This window comes from Petaurus breviceps, unplaced genomic scaffold (genome assembly GCF_028583685.1).
Source record: "Petaurus breviceps papuanus isolate PSGF00001 unplaced genomic scaffold, PetGlider_PUasm1.0 685, whole genome shotgun sequence".
Lineage (NCBI taxonomy): Eukaryota > Metazoa > Chordata > Mammalia > Diprotodontia > Petauridae > Petaurus > Petaurus breviceps.
Window position 1 is genome coordinate 1,138,750 of NW_027186455.1, and position 13,099 is coordinate 1,151,848.

Below are 13,099 nucleotides of genomic sequence, written 5' to 3' on the forward strand. Positions count from 1 at the left end.
CCCAATTGCCCTCCAAAAGGCAAAAAAAAAAAAAAAAAAAAAAATATATATATATATATATACATGTAACTGTGGACACATATTCAGGACTTACGTGGTCAAATAGACAAAAATGTCTGGGGAAAAAAAAACCTCTCATGTTCAAGAATTTCTTATTACATGCTTTGCTGCTGCGGGTGTGCCAAAACAATTAAAGAATGACAATGGCCTCGCTTACACCTCAAAAGGCTTTGCTGAATTCTGTCTTCAATAGGGTGTTCTCAATATTACAGGACTTCCTTACAACCTCACAGATCAGGCAATTGTTGAAAGAAAAAAAAAGCACACTTAAAACTGCACTCCAAAAATTAAAAGGAGAAATTTGGAGTATGGGTACCCCAAGACGAATGTTGGGGTCATCACTATATGTAAGAAATTATTTGACATTAGATCATGAAAATAAAACACCAGTAGAAAAATTCTGTGGTGTTACTGACCACACAATTAGTAATTCTAAAAGATCACAGCCCCAGGCAATTGCAGTTACTGAATGGGTGATGTAGAAAAATGATAAGGGACAATGGCGTGGCCTGGACAAAGTAATAGTTCGAGGCAGAGGTTGTTTGTGTGTCTCCACAGATGAAAACGAGGAAGTCTAGATACCAGAAAGGAGAACAAGGACTGTGTCAACAAATGCAGAGACTGGACATTTGGCCCACCAGAACCAGAACCAGACAAGGTCGATGGCAGAGGAGGAGCCAGAGCCTAAATGAGGGCAAGCGGATGGTGATTCTGCTCGCTACTACCTTTGCTCAGCTTCCAATAGCTGCCTCTACAAGATACTGGGCAGTCCTCGATCATCCACCTTAGCTGGAGATGGTTGGATGGGGAGAGTTTCTTCCAGAAATCACTTTAGAAGGAAATGGGTCAGTCCTTATTGCCAAAGATTTTGATATACATAAGGCAAATATAACCCTTCCTGTGCTTGATTTTAATTTTACTGTGTTAGTTGATAAACCGCCTTTGTGCTTTTCTACTTTTAATACATCCTCATATAGCTTAGTACAAATTATCAAGCATCATTACGAGTATCATCCTTGGGGCAGACTCAAACAGGCCCTTGTGGACATTCCTGTTAGTCTATCTTCTATATCTATGCAAAAGCACAGAGTTAAAGGAAAGGTGAATGGGAATGCCTATGCTAAAGGAATTTTCAGAGTTAAGGACCTAGTACACTTTGAGAACATCACAACATATACTATGGGGATTTGGGGGACTTTTTCAAATTGTTCAGGATTGTGGGGTATACATCAGATGCTGTGTCCAGACTGAGATGAGTGGGACACTTCTTCGGGTCAAACGGATCCCCCATTTTTAAACTGTAGGACTGATATACCTGTTTGCCATCAGATGGAACAGCAAACCTACATTTCCTGGCACAATGACACTAACATCAATCACAGGCATGGCTGGTATCCAAAACAAAATTGGTTTGGATACTCACAGAGAGGAAACCTGGAAATATGGCAAATCCCTTTGCCATGGGCCCCAATAACAATGGGTTTTGCTATCTTTGCTCCTAATGTGACATACTTGAGTAAGACTGACCATAGTTTTGTACATGCTTGTTAAGTGGGGAAATCATAGTAATGTAAATATCACTAAAACTGATAAGCATTACAATGTCACATGTATTAATTGAAAGGTTTCTGAATGTCATGATAATACTTCTTTAGGGCAATTGCTATTTGTTATTAGAACACCTAGTATGGTAATGATACCTGTAGAGAGTGAGCATTGGTTTCACTCTTGTGCTGATCATTCTATTGTTCAAATTAATCAATTCTTGGGTTCCAATCGAAAAAAGAGGTGTATATCCTGTATTGCTGCTGGGATAATTGCTTTAATTACTACTATAGTGAGCAGTGTTGCTATGTCTGTATCCATTAGCACTGTACAAAATCAGATAGTGCAAGCTCAATTTTTACAAGAATTGTCTGTCAATGTTTCATTAGGATTTTTGTTACAATCAGAAATCAACAAGAGCATTTATAAAGCAATAAATCAGCTTAGAGATGATTTAATTGTCATAGCTGAGGAGATTGAATTAATGCAAGTTAGACAAAGGTTAATATGTGATTATATATATATATATAATTATATATATAATATATTATAATATATAATATATATTATATATAATCACATATAATATAAATATAATAAATTAAATAAATATAAGTATATATATTTCTGTATGGTAAACAAACCATACAATGAATCAGAATATAACATAGCTCAAATTAGAAATCATCTTAATGGCCTATGGGGTGACTATAACACATCCCTTGACATAAATGATTTAGAGAATTTGGCTCGCCTCATGGATCAAGAAAGTCAGAAATCTCTACTACCAAATCCGGAGGCAAAAAACATTGTTGATTGGATAAAGAGAGCTCAGGGAATATTACCTGGACAAATACAGCAAATTATAACCTTCCTGGGAATTGGGGTGGTGTTACTGGTCTGATGTACTTGTTTACCCATCCTTACTTCCTGTTTTTCTCATATCATTCAACAAGTGGTATATAATGTCCAATTGCATGATTCTGCCCACAGCCTTTTAAAACAATGAAATGGGGGAGATGTAGTGAACTTTCAGAAGTTTCTCAGCTTCGCTAATGAATTGTTCCCCTTCCCTATATTATTATCTGAAAGGCTACAGGGCAGACAAGCAAGAAGATGTATTATGAAGGGAACGTTTTGGGGTCCCTTGACCTTGCTAGGTATATTCCCCTGTCCTATACAGTTATCTGCAAAGGTTACCAGGCAGATAGCAAGAGGGTGTGTAATCTTTTTTGTTAAAAAAAAAAAAACAATTCAATTCAACCATTTATTAAATACCTACTATATGCTAGGCACTTTACTAGGTTGTAGAAATACAGAGGTAAAAAAATAACAATCTCTACCTGAGATACTTTACTTGAGAGTCAGGAGACCTAGCTTTGAATCTGCTACTTAATAGTGACATCATTTGTACAAGTCATTTACCTCAGTGCCCTAAATTCCTCATCTGTAAAATGGAAAGGTTAAATGAGATGGTCTCAAAGGTCTCTTTCTGCTTTAAATCACATGTGCTTATAGGCCAATGGTGGGGGATAAGACATCTACAACATATCACATAAAATAGGTACTGTGTGTGTGTGTGTGTGTATGTGTGTGTGTGTGTGTGTATGTGTAGGGTTGCTGGTTGATTTTCTCAATCAAGTAACTCCACCATACTTTAAGTTGCCCTGGTACTTTAAGCAGGTGAAAATAATTAATCAATTGCAACCACAGGCTTTAGTTTCAAATAAGTCACAAGTTTTATATAGAAAGATTCATATGGTAAAATCATAAACTTTATATACTAAAAAATACTTGGAGCTGGAGTGATTTTGCACAGGAAGAGGCTTATGATCAGCAAAGAAAAATCACTCACAACCTAGAGGTCATCTAAAATTTATCAAGTAATTTGACAAGGGAGTCATTTAAGAAATTGGAGCAAGCCTAGAATTCCAATTAAAACCCTTGAGAAGGACTTCTTGGGGAGGGAAGGAGAGAAGCTTCAATCTTTGTCTAAGTTTCCTTCACCCTCCCTCCCTTTGACTGGAGGAGGACCTTTCAAGCTTTGGAGGGTCCTGAGGATATAGGACTTCCCATCTTCCTAGAAGGTTGCTAGTAGCATGACAGCTGACAGAAGTGTCTATATGGGGAGCCAAGGACAAATTAGATGTGGATTCATGGTTTCATAAGGAACCTAAGCAAAGAATCTATATCATGACCAAGGGGAACTTCTTGAGAGGAATATGAGAGAAGGAGACTTCCAGCAAAGAGAGAGAAAAGAGAGGGAAGAAGGAAGAGAAGGAAAAGAGAAGAAAAAAGAAGGGAAAAGGTAAGAAGGAAGAAAGGAAGGGAGACAAGAAAGGAAAGGTCTGTAATTAAATAGTTATAGAAGTAGTGTTCATACAGCACATGGTACAAAGATCTCAAAATTTCATCAGTTTATGTTCTTCCTGACACTCTAGAAAAACACTCCACTCTGGCAAGAACTATCCTAAATGGACATGATGAGGGAAAGTACAAGAGAGTTAAGTCAGGCGGCCTATTCAATAAGGTGCCATCACTTAAGATGCATTAACTTAATTAACTTAAGATGCATCACTTAAGATGCACTTAAGAGCGTACACACTGTACTCAACCTGCTGTCAGCCCATGTGAAAGAGGCACAAAAACCTGCTTCAATGAAATCATAAGGAGGTGTAATGGAAGCTTGCTCGCTGATTTGGAACATCCATAGACATAGTACAATTCTATAATTGGTTCCAGTCTGCCAAGCATATGGTGAACAGATGAATTATTGATTAGCTATTGAGAACTAGAGTAGATTCAAATGGCACTAACCAACCAAAGCAAGCCTCTTTCTTCTTTTTCCTGCCAGGCTCTATTCAAATAGGCTGCTGTCACCCTTCAGTAGGGAGATGAAAGGTCTCAGGTCCCCATGCTGGATTTTGCAGCCAGTCATGAAGAGGAAAGACACAAGTGATCTGCTTGACCTAATACAGATGGAATTGATGGCAGTCAAGAGGAAGTGACAGTGATTCAACAGGCACTTATCCCACATTTGAAAGTGAATCTGGTGGGACAAATGTTGGTAGCAGCCAAATTAAGTTGAATCCCACCCTACTTAGTGACCAAGATGGTATAGGATAGAGAATGCAGCCAGGTGTTGGGAGAGAAATATTTGTACTTCTGTACTTCCCAGGTCTTCTCTGTAAACATCCATTTATAAAAGCTAATTGACATTGTCTAAATGAAACTGGGGTGCTTCATATTGAAGGTAGAACATATTGAAATGGTGTCTCAAGCCAATGGGGTCCAAGAAAGACATCCCCCACCCCGACTCAGAGCTACCTCTTAGAACCTGGTGGAGGCGGTGGGGAAGATACAGCTTTGTGCCTATCTTGCTCTGGGATCCCTCTCATTTGTGGAGGTTGAGATAAGGATGTTCAGGGAGATGCAAGTCTCTTAATTTCTCTGAGCCTTAGTTTCCTCTATAGAAAATGAAGGTGTCATACTGGCTGGCTTCTAAGTCTGCCTTCTAACTCTAAATTTCTGATCACATAACAATTATTTTCCCTGCTTAGCTACATGATGCAGTAGAGAAAATGCTGATCATACATTCAAGAAGCTTTTGACTTGCTTCAGACATCATGGAGCCACCAGCAAGTCACTCTTCTCTGTTCCTCCTCTGTAAAAGGAGGGCAATATTAGTATTGACCTCACAGGATTATTGTGAAGATCAAGTCAAACAAGATAATACATGGAAAGTGATTTGTATACCTTAAAGTATCATATAACTGTTAGCTATTATTATTACTAATTCAGTATAAAATCTCATTAGCTTTCTTAGCTGGCATATTATATACCTGACTGATATTGAGCTTGAAATCCACTAAAATCCCCAGGCTTTTTACACATGAACTGCTTTCTAATCCTCTTTCTCCAATTCTTATGTGTGCAGTTTTTTTTTTTTTAACCAAGGAGAGGACTTAAAAATAATTCTACTAAATAATCAACAAATATTAGTTGATTCCTTTATATATGCAGCTGATGGGGTACAGGCTCTGGGAAACCCCTTGAACTCTCCTTGAATCTTCCCACTAGATGAGGCATTTGCCTGAGGCCATAAGCCTTTTCATTCTAGCTAGACCCAAATCTCAGTTACACTTAAACTAGCCTAGCCCTCCACTGTCCAGCTACTTCCTATGCTTGATCCTATCAAAATATTTATAACCAAATCTGTTACCCTTATACTAGCCTAGATCCCTCCAACAATCTTTCTGTATATAAGATGCATCTTGCCTCCATGAAGAAGCAGAGAATTATCTAGCTCAGACTCACTCTGTGTCAGATTATTCTGTCCCGTTTGTCAATACAAGTGTCACAGATACTTTGGCTCCTTAAGAGTCTATCCATTAAGGCAAATCTTTAATAAACTTTGCTTTACTTTGGCTGAGAGAAGACTTGAGTCGAATTCTTTCAGCAGGACCCAGCCTGTTGGTATTTCCGGGTCTCGAGCACCCCTAAACCTTAAACCTCAACACAGCCATAAAAGGTAAAATACAGATGCATGAAAGAAATCATCCATACCTTTCAATCAAGTTCTTCAATGAATGCATTCCACTAAGAGAGTTGTTCTTATTGGTGGAAAATTTGATGTTTGTGGGGTACACAATGATCAAAAATCTGAACCCTAGGATCCCAATTTCTGTGATGAAAATTATGTCTCTAGTGGTTTCATAAAGATGTTCTGTAATGAATCTATAGGATTTCCCATTCAGGCAAGAGGAAGCTTTGACTGAAAGCCTCCGGGTCATGGTGGGCATCTTCTATCTCCCTCTAAAAGAGATTGTGATAATATGAGCCCTCTTGAAGGATTATCATTACCTCCTCCTAGGCATAGTGGCAGTGAACAGTGTTAATGTTCCCAATCTTCCTCATTCTCCACCACCACCTCCTAAGAGAATGAGATTTTATGGCTTAAGACAGAAGAGGAAGCCTTGGAGAGTGTTATTACGGCATGGTTGTTTTTAGCGCTGAGACCTAAGGACTCTGCAATAGATACATGGAATTCATCCAAATGGCAAGTGGTATGCAGATGACAGATTAAGTACCATGAGTTTACAGGTGGTTCTAAATATGAATGTTCTTTATGTAGGGGGTTGTGACTCATATAGTGATCTTGGTGGACCCACTGTTACCACACAAATTGTTATTCTCAAAGATATAGCTAAATCTGTTTCCAGAAAATATGTTCAGAGAATCAAATATATCATGAGTTCAGACCTTCAGTTGAAATTGACAAACTTTTGGAAGATCTTAGGATGCAATCACTACTTTCAAGAATACAAGATCAAATCATTCTGAAAAGCAATTTGGAACTATGCCCAAAGGGATATAAAACTATGGGATCCCTTTGATCTAGCAATACCACTACTAGGTCTGTATCCCAAAGAGGTCATAAAATAGGGAAAAGGAGCCATATATACAAAATATTTATAGCAGCTCTTTTGGTGGTGACAAAGAATTGAAAATTGAGGGGATGCCCATCAATTGGGGAATGGCCGAACTAATTGTAATATATGAATGTAATGGAATACTATTGTTCTATAAGAAATGACAAGTAGGAGGATTTCAGAAAAACCTGAAAAGACTGATATGAACTGATGCCAAGTAAAGTGAGCAGGACCAGAAGAACATTGTCCATAGTAACAGCAACACTATGCAATGACCAGCTTTGATAGACCTTAGCTCTTCTCAGCAGTACAGTGATCTAAGACAACTTCAAAAGACTCACAACAGAAAATGCTATCCACATCCAGAGAAAGAACTTTGGAGTCTGAATGTAGATGGAAGCATACTATATGCTCTCCTTTCCTTTCCTTTTCTTTTGCTGTGTTGTTTTATTTCTTCTTTCTCATGGTTCCTCCCATTAGTTCTAATTCTTCTTTACATCATGACTAATGTGAAAATATGCTTAATGTGAATGTATAAGTAGAGCCTATATCAGATTGCACAGTGACTTAGGGTTGAGGGAAAGGAAGAGGGAAAAATTTTAAAACTCAAAATATTATGGAGGTGAATGTTGAAAACTAAAAACAAATAAATTTTTTTTAAATGCTATCCACATCCACAGAAAGAACTATAGAGTGTGAAATGCACATTGAAGAAGCATACTACTTTCTCTTTTTTTTTCTTTGGTTTTTCCATTTTGTTCTGATTCTTCTTTCACAACAAGATTAATGTGGAAATATGTTTTTTTTTTTTAAGCAATCGGGGTTAAGTAACTTGCTCAAGGTTACACGGCCAGTTATTTCTGGGTGTGGTGCTAAGTATCTGAGCCCGGATTGGATCCCTAGGTCATCCCGACACTGGAGCCAGTGCTCTTACTTGCTGTGCTACCTGGCCGCCCTGTGGAAATGTTTTAAAAAATACAGGATCAGATACATAATGTACACTGTTTACTGCAGAACAACACATTCTAGAAAGTTTTTCTAAGACTAGTGCAGAATTGAAGGAGTCCCACATCTTTTTAAAAATATTGCTTCTGGGGCAGCCAGGTAGCACAGAGAGTAAGAGGCTCTGGGGATCGAATCCGGGCTCCGACACTTAGCACCCACCCAGAAACACCTGGCCGTGTAACCTTAAGCAAGTTATTTAACCCTAATTGCTTAGGGGCAGCCAGGTGGCTCAGCGAGTTAGAGCACCAGCTCCAGTGACCTGGGGATCGAATCTGGGCTCCGACACTTAGCACCACACCCAGAAATAACTGGCTGTGTAACCTGGAGCAAGTTACTTAACCCCAGTTGCTCATAAAAAAAAAAATATTGCTTCTGTTTTTGATGTTTACATAATGTAATGTTCTAGTTCATTAGAAACTAGAGGAGAGGTGCAGGCAAAACTAACATTGAAATTTTGAAACAGTAGCAGAATGATTTTTTTTGTTTGTTTACTGTTGGTGATAGAAAAAAATTCCTATCTTTAGAAACATCTTGCTTTGTGTTTAGTATAATTTGGAGGGGGTAGGGGGGGGGCGCAAAAGGGCTGGAGAGGACAGAGAGTATTGATAGTCCATGTGTCCCTGGTATCCACTCAGAGCAACAGAATATAATGCTCTTTATTAACAAATGTTTTGATTTATAAAACAAATTTTCAGTGAGCCATTAAAGACAAAAACATAGGAACCAAGCTAGTTGACCCCCAAATTTCCCACCAATTCTAAATAAAGGGATCCTATGAAATGGTCAAGGCATGTTGAGGACGGCATCATAGATACAGTAGAGAGTTTGTGTTGGAGAATAAGGAGAAATGTTTGGAAAGAAAGACTGTTTTCATGAATGTAACAAAGTCACTACTGAACACTGCTTTGATCAGAATTCTGAAGGAATTCATAATTACTTTTTCTATGTGTTAATGATTGTGAAGTTCACAATAAAAAATAAAATTAAAAAAACAAAACAATAGGGTTGGAGCCAGAATAAGGCATACTAGGAATTCCAGGGAAAGAAATACAAATTTTATCTTGTCCATAATTAGAAGGGTGGAACATATCTAAATCAGAGCAAAGTAATTGCTTTTGCCCAACATTGCACCAAACCATTCTGTCTTAATTGCCTTCAGTTCATTTCTATCTGACCAGAATTTTGAAAACAAAGTAGTAAACTGACCCTATGTGTTTTATAATGTAGCATCCCATCTATCACTCACTTACCCAATGCACACTTGAAAGATTAGGATGCCTAGAGGGCTAACTGCTCCAACCCTCAGGGCTGTATATAGGTAAGTATGATACATGTGCAGGATACCCTTGTGATAACCAACATCTCCTGACACTTTTATGGCCTAGAAGTCCCAAGATTGATTCCCCTCAGAGAACCGGTTCTGACTAGGCAGCTAGGTGACATCATAGATAAAGCTCTGAGGCTGGAATCAGGAAGACCTTAGCTCAAATCTGGCCTCAGATGCTTGATATAGCTGTGACCCTATGCAAGTCATTTAATGTTTGCTTCAATTTCCTCACTTATAAAATTTAACAGCACTTTCCTCGGTCATGAGGATTAAATGGGATATTTGTAAAGATCTTGGAATAGTGCCTGGCACAAAGTAGGCACTATATAAAAATGCTTGTTCCCTCCCTCTTCCCTAGAGTCCCTGACCCTCTAATTTAGAGTCTTCCATTTCTATGTCAGACCACCATTTGATAGTCTCCATGCTGGATTGACTGCCTTTTTTTTACAAAGGCCTAAGAGTATTTCTGCATGTCATCTGCCTTTAGCCAGTGCTAAAACCCTATAAACCTCTAAAATCATTTATTAATAATTTCTTTACACATTATAGTGAGGTTATAGGAAAACTCCTTAACACTTATGTAACATTTCTTGGTTCCACTGTTGATTGATTCAGTTCATATGTCTGGGCCTTCTGTGATTAACATTAATAAAGGGTGGAGTGGAAACCCTGAAACTATCAAATCAAAACATCAAGATATTTCCTGCACTGAGCTTGGATCAGTCTAATATTTTGTTGGTTAGTCACCAGCTTTCTGTAGTCTTACCATAAGTTTCTTTTACTGATGTCCTATGAGATTGAGCAATCAATGATAGGAAAAGGAACCATAAATGTAACTGTTTCTTCATGGGAGTAAATATAGAAATCCAGCTTTTTAGATTAAGATTTAGATAAAGAACTCTATTAAACTTGTGGAGAAAATGCCTTTTACACTGTAGTATGATGTGATAATACTGGGTGTACATATCTAATTATCCTAATAAACTGTAATCATGCAGAACTCATTCAGACTTACTTTAGATAACATCTAAACCATTTCCTACTTTGGTGCTTTAAATGACCTATAAATGGACCCTGGGAACCCAAATATTAAAGCAAGTGTTGCTTTTTATTTTTTTCAATCTTTGGAATTAAGTTCCCTACAGTATTGATACAAAATTTTCTTAATCAAACTGTTCTTTTGGGCAACCTTCCCAGATAGAACTAAAGAATGTTAGATCTAGAGGGGAACTCAGATAGTCTAGTCTAATGCACTGATTTTACAAAGGAAATAGAAACCTACAGAAATGGATTTGTTCAAAGTCATACAGTTATTTAATTAGAACTTGGACTAACTCAGGTTCTTTTACTTTGTGGCCCAATGTTCCTTCCATAGCACCTGACATAAAACATCCATGTGAATTACTGCAAACGTTGTACTAATATCCTAGGCCGAAAAGCTTTACATTTGTACAGGCATACTTTCATTGGAATATAATATATAAATAATTCAAAGGCCTCCAACTATTTTTGGTGAAGAGGTACTTTCTATTTTAACTGAAGCCCTGAGGTCAAGGTTAGGCCTTCACTTTCCACACTGAAATTCCCATCAAACTGAGAATTAATTTCTTAGAAAAGGCTAAAAGATTCTCTTTAGACTCCATTCATGGCTTATGAATGGAAAACTGTGTAAAGTAGGCCTATTGATTCTTATTTACCTTATTACTCTAACTCCAATGTTACAAATTAATGACTTACAAATACATTTTGTATTGTTCAGTCCAGTCCCGTTTAACCCTGAGGCAATGGTTAAAAACACTTATTTCCAACACAACACCAATAATGAAATTTTGCCTTGTTCCACGAGAGAAGTCACTATAGTATTTATATATATGTATTTTTTTTTCAAAAAACTAACAAGCGAGAAAACATTGAGTAGTGTGCTATAGTGAAAATAACACTGGATACTGAATCAAGTAGAGACCTGGGTCTAAATCCAAACTATGACACTTACTAGTTGTGCGACCATAGGCAAGTCACAATTCCTGAGTCTTATTTCCTCACTTTTAACATGGACCTAATGTTAACCAAAAGTTTGTTGTAAGAAACAAATAAGATAAAATATGTAAATTGTGAACCTCAAAACACTACTTTTATCAATCAATGAAAATATTAACGGTTATGGGCAATACCAATACTTTCAATAGGTATTTCTATTTAGGAACCACAGTTCACTCAATGTGGACATTAAGAATGGTCCATTTCAATAGACTGGGCACCTGAGACACAACAGTAAATGACTATAGTAATCTACTATTTGGTAAACTCAAAGACCCCAGTTTTTGAAATAAGATCTCATTATTTGACAAAAACTGCTGGGGAAAACTGGAATATAGTAAGGCAGAAACTGGACATAGACCATTATCTAACACCATACACGAAATCAAGTCTAAATGGTTGCATGATCTAGGTATAAAGATTAATACTGTAAGTAATCTGGGAAAGCAAAGAATAGCTTACCTGTCAGATTTATGGAGAAGGGAAGATTTTATGACCAAACAAGAATTAGAGGGCATTATAAAATGCAAAATGGATACTTCTGATTACATCAAATTGAAAAGTTTCTGTACAAATAAAGCCAATGTAACCAAGATTAAGAGGGTAGTGGACAATTGGGAAAATTTTTACAACTAGTGTCTCTGAGAAAGGTCTCATTTCTAAAATATACAAAGAATTGAGTCAAATCTATAAGAATACAAGTCATTCCTCAATTGATAAATGGTCAAAGGATATGAATAGGCAGTTTTCAGAGAAGGAAATTAAAGATATCTACAAGCATATGAAAAAATGCTCTAAATCACTAGTGATTAAAGAAATGCAAATCAAAACAACCCTGAGGTACCACATCTTACCAGTCAGATTGGCTAAGATGACAAATCAGGAAAATGACAAATGCTGGAGAGGATGTGGAAAAATTGGAACACTGATGCATTGCTGGCGGAGTTATGAACTGATTCAACCATTCTGGAGAGCAATCTGGAACTATGCCCAAAGCGCTATAAATAATTTCATGCCCTTTGACCCAGCAATACCACTTCTAGGTTGTATCCCAAAGAGATCATAGAAGTGGGAGGAAGACCCATATGTACAAAAATATTTATAGCAGCTCTTTTTGTGGTGGCAAAGAATTGGAAATTAAGGGGATGCCCATCAATTGGTGAATGGCTGGACAAGTTGTGGTATATGAATGTAATGGAATACTATTGTACTGTAAGAAATGAGGAACAGATGGACTTCATATTTACCTGGACAGGCTTATATGAACTGATGCTGAGTGAGAAGAGCAGAACCAAGAGAAATCTGTACACAATTACAGACACAGTGTATGTGTGACAACCAACTTTGATGGACTGGACTCTTCTCAGCAATGCAGGGTTATAAGACAATTCCAAAAGACTCATGATGGAGAGAGATGTCTACATTCAGAGAAAGAACTAGAAAGAACAGTTTGAATGCAAATTGAAGCAAACTACCTGCTTTCTTTTTCTTGTTTGGTTTTGTTTCCTCTTTCCAATTGTTCATTCTATCTGTTACAATTCTTCTTTATAATCTGAGTAATGTGGAAGTATTTGCAGATCCTATACTTGATTTCATGCCACAGGGGGTGGGGAGGAGAGAAAATTGAAACTCAAAGGATTGTGGAAGTGAATCTTGTAAACTAAAAGTAAACAAACAAATTAATAAAGACCAA